We start from the raw sequence: 8,170 nt of genomic DNA, 5'->3' as shown, positions 1-8,170 counted from the left end.
GGTGGGGATGGTGCCAATTTCCCTGCAGCACCTAATTCAGCAGAGTATCTGGGATGGAGGGTTTCAGCTCTCTCCTGAAAGACAGCTGGGAGAGAATAAAGAGGTTTCCTTAAAACTGACCTTTTCCTAGAGTACACACACACCATATTCAGTGGTGTCAACAAATTTCTGCACCTTTTTCCATAATAAAGAGACCTATGGATAAAACAAATGGCCAAGGTTTACTAGAGAGGTTTTCCATGGAAATTACAATATAATAATCAAGATGTGGTCTGCATTAAGTAATTGTGATAGCCACAGAGTTGAATAAAGAAACTTGTTTCTCTAGGCCTACTTGAGCCCACTGAGAAACTCTGGGGAATGTTCTAGGTCAGTATCTATGGAGGGCTTGGTCTTGAACATCCCTGGCAAGGGTCATGGAGGCTGGAATAGCTACATAGCGACCTCAGGGTCAGTAGATGTCTGTCTTTTCTAATCATCCAAGTACAGCCAACAATATAGTTCTTGATTACTTAAGGACTACCTATTCCCAAATAGCCTAACTCTTTATTGATTTTCTTGGCCTTGACTACCCAACCCATCTCAACTGTGCTTGGCAGAGGGTTTCTTCCTTTGTCAGCATCTAGCTGACATGCTCCCTCTACACATGGTCTCCGAATCCGGTTCTCTCTAACGATGCTTCTTGTGGCACTATTGTTCTGCCAAAGCCATGCATTTCCTCATAGTTACTCCCTGATTGCCAGAAGGAAGGTGGAGGCCTTGCGACTCTGCATTGCTTGTCTATATCTTCCTAGCTCTACTGTCTTTGCATTTAAAATTTCCCAGAAAGTGTGGGCTATGCTTGCTCTCTTCATGGCTTTTCCACTCACTATCTATCCTCTATGCTTTGCCTGGCTCCTACCATGGCCCGCTGTTTTCTATTTTGTGCTTCTCAAAAACCATCCAAAGGGTTGTTGCAAACATTCAACCAAGTCTCCCTCTTGCTTAATGTTCAAAAGTCTTCAGTGAGTTTCTCAGTTACTCTTCTTTCATTGCTGGGACAAATACCTGACACCCAAAATGAAGGAAGGAAAGGTTTATTTAGCTCATATTTTCTGGCGGTTTCAGTCCATACTCAGCTGGCTCTAAGGCAGGCTGGCACATGGCAGAGGGGAGCAGTTCATGGTGGCAGAAGGCAGTAAAACAGCAAGAGCAAAATGGAGGAGTAGCAACATGGCAACAGGCAACAATGGCTACAGAGAGAAGTCTGTCCTCTTCTCTCACTTTCTTCACAGAGCCGAACCTCACAAAGACACCAGCGATTCGCTGCTGACCTGCAAAGAGATGTAATTTCATCCCAACAGAATGTAAGGTTGTCTCTTCTCATATTTATCCAATATTTCAATGTAAGCAAAATAAGAATTTTATCTGCAAATTTAATGTGGTGATGTTATCCTCCAAGTCCTCAAATTCCCCGTAGTTCCCATTCTGGATTTATGGTGTGCTCTAGGAAGGAACGTGGAATGTTTTTCTCTCAACCTGTTGCCTTTGTTGGCGGGGAATACCGGCTGGCATTGCTTTCTTCTCAGTACCCCTGACCTAGCTGCCATTGCTCTGGGTGACATGGTTAACACAGACGTCCTGGTGATAACAAATTTTTTGATTGTGATTAAAATCGATGCTGCCAACCAGCTGTGCAGACCACACCTTGTCGATCACCAGAGAAATGCAAGCATGCAGAACAAAACACCTTCCTGTTTGGATTTTATCTGTGTCACACTTGTTCTAAGAGACATTTTGTTTCTAGTATTACATAGAAACACTGGCAAATTCCTAAAGATAAGTTTGCATTCAAAATTGTGGAACGGATGTGTCCAGCACTGTAATCCTTGTATTTATGGATAAGTCCTCAATCTGTTTTAGGGGAGATTTTTCATAGGGTGCCAAGCCCCAAGGTCACATTCTAAGCATTGCATTTGCTGCATTCACTTACCTGTTTCAACAATAGTTTTAGGCGTGCACTGCTAGTCAGGCAAGTCACGCTGCTAGGTGTCAGCGAGTCATGCTTGGACCTGGCCCACTGTGTGCCGATCCTCTGTGGGCACATGGTAAAATGACATGTATGTGAGTTTGGGAAGATCACCCTGTGCCCACTCTGGGTCCACAGCACTGGTGTGCGTCTACTAGTCCACACACTGGTCCCGACAATGTTTCCTGCAACTCTAGAGTATGAGGAGGAGACTCAATTTGTTCATTCATTCTAATGTGATGATGCGGTAGGACGTGAGGGTGTGTTACTAGAAAGGGCAGACTGAGAGGTGTCAGGCCTTAGCAACTCTTAGCAGATGATGCTCGGGCACCATGCCAACATTAATGTCATGGGGAGCTGACCCGGGACATGTTACGGTTGCTTTCATCCTGCATTGTCCCTTCACTGTCCTCATCCTCTTAAAGGCAAGGGTGATTGTTGGGTTTTGAAGGTGATGATGGAGAAGATTGTATGTCCACTGTGTTGGGCACCAGCCACAAGCTGGACATCTGCTGGGACATAGAGGTGCAGTTCTAGGCAGGCAAAGAAAGCCCTCCTTGGGCACCATTCGTCAGTGAAAAGACAGATGCTGATTGCATATTTAGACAATATGGATAACGACAAGCTGTGCACATTATTACCAGAGGCCATAATCACTTTTTATTAAATATGATTATGGATCAAGTAATAAGAACAGCATTGTGACCAAAATACTCACCTCCTCTTCATTACTTTGCAATGAGACAGATCTGAATCTAGCTGTCTTATGGCTTTGCACCTGCTCCCTTTCACTTAGCCTAGCCCTTTCAGATTCACTCATGGTCTTTCATGTATCAATAGTTTACTTCTTTACTGAGCCATAGTTCATGACATGAATATACAATGTTCATTCACCAACTGGAGGACAGTTGCACTGTGTTCAGCTCTGGCCCACACTAACAAAGCCAACGTGGACAATCGAGTATAACACTGTGAACCTGGAGGTACTCATCCCTCTTAACCAAATACCTAAGAGTGGAGTCTCTGGATTATACGATAAGTGTATACTTGTCTATGTAAAGTGTAGCCAGCCAGGACGCCATGGCTGGCAGACCATTGTGTGTTGAAATCAGCCTGTATAAGAGTGAAAAAGGCTTCTAGTCCTCATTGGCATTTGCAAGTCTTTTTAATTTTAGTCATTCTAGTGGGTATACAGTATTTCATTATAATTTTATTTTTTATGTATTTTTCATACAGGATCTACAGGGTTCCACTACACAGATAGGACTCGCAGTGATCTTCCTGTTTTCAGCCTTCCAAGCACTGGAATCACAGGCACATGCCACCGGGCCTAGCCTCAGATGCCATCTCAGCATGTCATAGGGGCGGGGCCAGCATGGCATGCCACATTCGAAACCTGGTCCCTGCACTTGCCTAAGCAGGCGCTTTAGTGTCCTGAACTATCTGGCTGGCCTTTTCATTATAATTTGAATAACTTTAACTAGTAGTAGGCTGTTGGCCTCCTTAATATTGGGTTGAATATGAATGGAATATTGTTATTAAGTGTTAACTTGTGCCTTGCTTTTTATTGTCTTATGAGGGACATTTGAAAATCAAAGGTTTTAACTTTCAGTGAAGTTTAGTTTAGTGTATCTTAAGTTTATAATTTATGTTTCTTGTGTTCTTTCTGAAAAATCTTTTCCTAAACAAAAATCAGAAAACTTTTCTTCCTCTGTTTTCTACAGGTTTAAGTAGAAAACATAATCTCTTACATTTAGATCTTTGGTTTATTTAATTAATTTTTCTGTATGTATGCATTAATAATCAAAGTTTGTTATTTTTCATATGACTGTCCAATTCATATGAAAGACCGTGGAACTGCCATTGAATTACCTTGCCATTTTTATCAAAGTACTATATAAGTGGGAGTGTGGGGTTCTTTATTCTGTCCCACCTACTACTGTATCTTAGTCTCATATCACTACACACTATATTGGTTTCTATACTTATTTATCATGAGTTTTTAAATTAGACAATACAAGTTGCTTGAAGCAGTGTTAGTTTTTCAAAATTGCTTTGACTACTCAACATTCTTTCCATTACATTAGAAATGTAGAGCTAGCTTTACTGTTTCTACAAAAATCCTGCCGAGACTTCTTTGGGATTGTATCCAGGTAGAACTGACCTCTTGACAACAGTACTGATTTTTGTGACTCATGGACATGGTATACACATTTTCATTAAAGCCTTTGGTAGTTGCTTGTAGCATTGTTTTTAGGTTTTACATACACACGTTTGCACATTTTGTTAGATACATTATATTTTCGTGCTGCTATGAATGTAATGTAATGTTTAATACTTTAGTATTCTTTGATGGCCCGTTTTGTACGAACACTGATGACTGCAAGCTGATCATGCATTCTGGAACAATACTAAGCTCACATTCTACTGAGACACTTTTGAGGTTACTTAAGATTCCCTGTATTACGATAATGTCGCCAACATCACCAATATCAAGGCAATTTTGTTGCTTTCTTTATAATCTTGATGCCTTCTGGGTCTTCATCTTTCCTGTTGGCCTGGTTAGATTTTGTGACACAAGTCGAACAGTAGTGATGAAAGCGATCATTCTTGCCTGGCTCCTCATCTTTAGGGGAAGAAAGACACAAATTCCTTTTTCATGAGACTCTTCACGAAGATGAATAAGGACCGACCTGCCTATCTGTCGCAGTGCTCTTCCCAGCTTACAGACATCTCAGCCTCCGTGAGCACTCCTCTCGTCTCAGCCCCGAGAGAGGTCCGCAGGCCTGGGCCTGCACCCAGGTCTAGGTAAGCCCCTAAGAGGGGGCAGCTGTGATCACTACAGTACTCGGACCTTTGGTTCTTTCATCCCTAGGATCAGAATATTTTGCTGCCTCCTGTCCAAAGCTCAAACATTTTTAATGCGTCTTGCCTGATTTCCTGGTTGTTTTAACTCAGTGGGGTAAATCTCATCCCTGTTCCTCTGGGACCAAAAGCAAAAGCCTCATTCTACTATTGCAAAAGGAGAATTGTGTCAGCTGGTTGAAGCCTGAGGGTTTTGGAACTTGTAATTGATTACCAATAATTCTTTACTTTACGTAACCCTATGAAAAGTTGCCTTGTTACACATTTTTTGCATGTAAAACTTTTCTGGATCTACACACTTAAGGGCTTTCCTAATAACTTCATGAGAAAAATATGTGTAGTGTACATACTTCTAAATTTGTTTGTTTAGATACTTACAGATTATGTGCATTCCTACATATTCATTTTATACTAACATAGTTATAAACTACAAAATAGATGTATAGAAATGTAAAAACATAGAAACTAAATTTAAAGTATTACTTTGGTTTTTGGTCTCACTAAGAATTATTATTTAGTAAGCAATATATTTAATGTGCTTATTATTTGAGCATCAATTTAGGAATCAACTTGCAAACTTTTATATAAAAATCTTACTAGCACTATAATTTCAATAACATCAAATGTATTGATTAATTTTGAGACAACCGAGACTATAGAAACTAAATTTTCCAGTTCATGTGCATAAGATAGTCCTTTATTTTAGTCTCTTTCAATTGTCCTAGCAACATTTGGTAATCTAAATTTTTTTCTTAAGTATTTTGGTTAAAAGAAATGGTTTGCTGTTAGTGCATAGAAATGAAATCAATTTTGCACATTCTTGTTTTATTTGGTAGGTTTGTTAATATTCTTCACTTAGCAATTCTAGTGATTTTGTAAATTCTGTATGATTTTTAGGGAACTGGATGTCACTCATGAATGATGACTGTGGTGGACTGACAACTGTGGCCCACTTGTCACACCCAGCTGAGCTGAGCAGCGTGGTACAGGGTGTGGGAGGACTGCCTGAGGGTTGTTGCTGGTGGCCTAAGAGGCAGAACTGGAGGAGAAGAGAGGAGGCTGTGAGGGAAGCTGCTTGGAAGCTGTCGGAAGCAGCTGGCTCTCCTGTGCTATTCTGCTGGCAGCCTTGTCATGTTGGATTTCCTGATGAACTCAGTTCTCATTGGAGGTGGAGCTTGGGACCCCACTGCTGCTGCGAATGGCTGTGTTTCATCTTGGGGGCTCTCTGGTCCTCGCCTTGAGCATCGTTTCCTGGCTCCAGAGGGGAAGACGGTGCAAAGCTTGGCCTCCTGGAGAAGCAGGTCATGCTGTCTTTCCTGAAAGAAGCTCAGCTGTTCTTATCTTCAGGGGAGCTTGGGACCTCACTGTCACTGAGGATGGCTGTCGTGCTTTTTGGGGAGCTTTGGTTCTTACTTTGAGGGTCACGCCAGTGCAGATCCCTCAGCCTGCTGACACAGATCCTGCGTCCTGCTGGCACAGTCTTTCTAGCTTCCACCACTGACCTTGGGCCTTCCCAGCACAGATCCGTGAAACAGGCCTCTATGAAACATTACCATGGGCTCTAGGCCTCCAGCTGGACTCATGGGGGCATTGTCATAGACTCTAGGTCTTTGGTTGGGCTCATCCAGGACATTATTGTGTGATCCAGGCCCTCAGCTGAATTCTTTGATCTTTAGCGTGTGGGCAGATTTCCTGTACTCTCTTTGTCTATGATTCTTTGGGTGACCACTAGAAAATAATTTTATGGAATATATCTCCTGTGCTGTATTTTCCACCTTGCTAAAACCAAAACTATGATGGTGACAATGTCACTTCTTTTCCAAAGTTCATCCTTTTACCCCTTCCCTTTCCTCACCTCATTGAACTAATTAAGACAGCCAGTCATTATTGAAGAGACGTAATGAGAGTGAGCTCTGTACTTTGCTCTCTGCTGGAGGAAATGTCTAATATTGACATTAAATACAATGTGAGCTGTAAGGTTTTCATAGATGTCTTATACCACATGGAGGAATTTGTCTTCCATTCCAAGCTTCCAGAGAACTTTTATCCACAATGAAGTTTGAACTTTTAAAAATGTTTCTCGCCATTGCTGACAGCTACCCAAATATGGATTAGAGGATGACTACCTATCACGGAAAACATCAGTGTATCTGGATTGCTTGGCTCGTAGGAAAAGAAATGATACACCAGTTCATCTTAAAGGTGACAGTATGTTTTCATGTGCTGCTACTATGCTTGGACCAAGAGGCAGGGTGTCAGGGGAACATACACAGGCACTCCCTGTCTCACGATGAGGTGTTACCAGGATTACACAATCCTTTATGGCTCTTGTTTTTACAGAACTGACCATGTCACCTACTTGTTTATTTTAACTTTACTTTCCTTGCTTAAGTCCTTTGCCTACAAATTATGCGATAAATGAATTTTACGTGTGGTCCTATTTCTATGGCCTTTCTTAGGGATTCCTTTGGTTTTCATCCTGGCTGAAATCGAACACTTTTTCAGTAAAATTGCACTTACTAGTTCCCTTTAGGTCAGGATGTTACTTATCTGGTATATCTGTTCTTTTATTTTTCATGTTATATTTTTAGTGGATGTATGTCATTTGTATTTATTTAGGGACTAAAGTCTTATAGTTTCACACATATGTGCAATATTTAATAACCAAGTTCATGTAATTAGCATTCTATCTCCTCAGATATTATTGACATTTCTGCTTGGGAGCTCCCAAGATATAATGGTATAGTTGAGTTTTGGCTAATGGGCTCTTAGCAAACGTGAGGCAAGCTGTACCCAGAACTGGCTACGCGGTATTGCTTGAGCCTCTGGTTTCCCCTTTGTGCAGCTAGAAGACAAGAAGCAAAGGGTGCTGCACAGTGGCAGACATGATGCTAAAGGCCTGGGCTCCTGCTGTTCCCCCCTACAGGGTAGCAAGAGCTTCCTGGGCCAGGGGACTCTCAGCAGACACACAGTCAGAAATATATCTCGGTCACCTTATGGCTTTGGGGCTGGAGGCCTGTGTATTATAAATCACATTCCCTGTCTACTATTTATACATGCAATTATTTCAGCAAATGGCCCAATAGGGTAAATAAATCCCCTTGCCAACTTTTCCAACTTTTTCTTAGTTCTAGGGATCAAATATTGAGCTTTTGCACTAAGATGCATCTCTTTTCTCTTCCTTCCTTCCTTCCTTCCTTCCTTCCTTCCTTCCTTCCTTCCTTCCTTCCTTCCTTCCTTTCTTCTTCTTCTTCTTCTTCTTCTTCTTCTTCTTCTTCTTCTTCTTCTTCTTCTTCT

The sequence above is a fragment of the Octodon degus genome, unplaced genomic scaffold, assembly GCF_000260255.1.
Source record: "Octodon degus isolate 3935 unplaced genomic scaffold, OctDeg1.0 scaffold00054, whole genome shotgun sequence".
Classification (NCBI taxonomy): Eukaryota; Metazoa; Chordata; class Mammalia; order Rodentia; family Octodontidae; genus Octodon; species Octodon degus.
The sequence above is the reverse complement of the archived record's forward strand: the minus strand, read 5'-3'. Positions refer to the sequence as shown.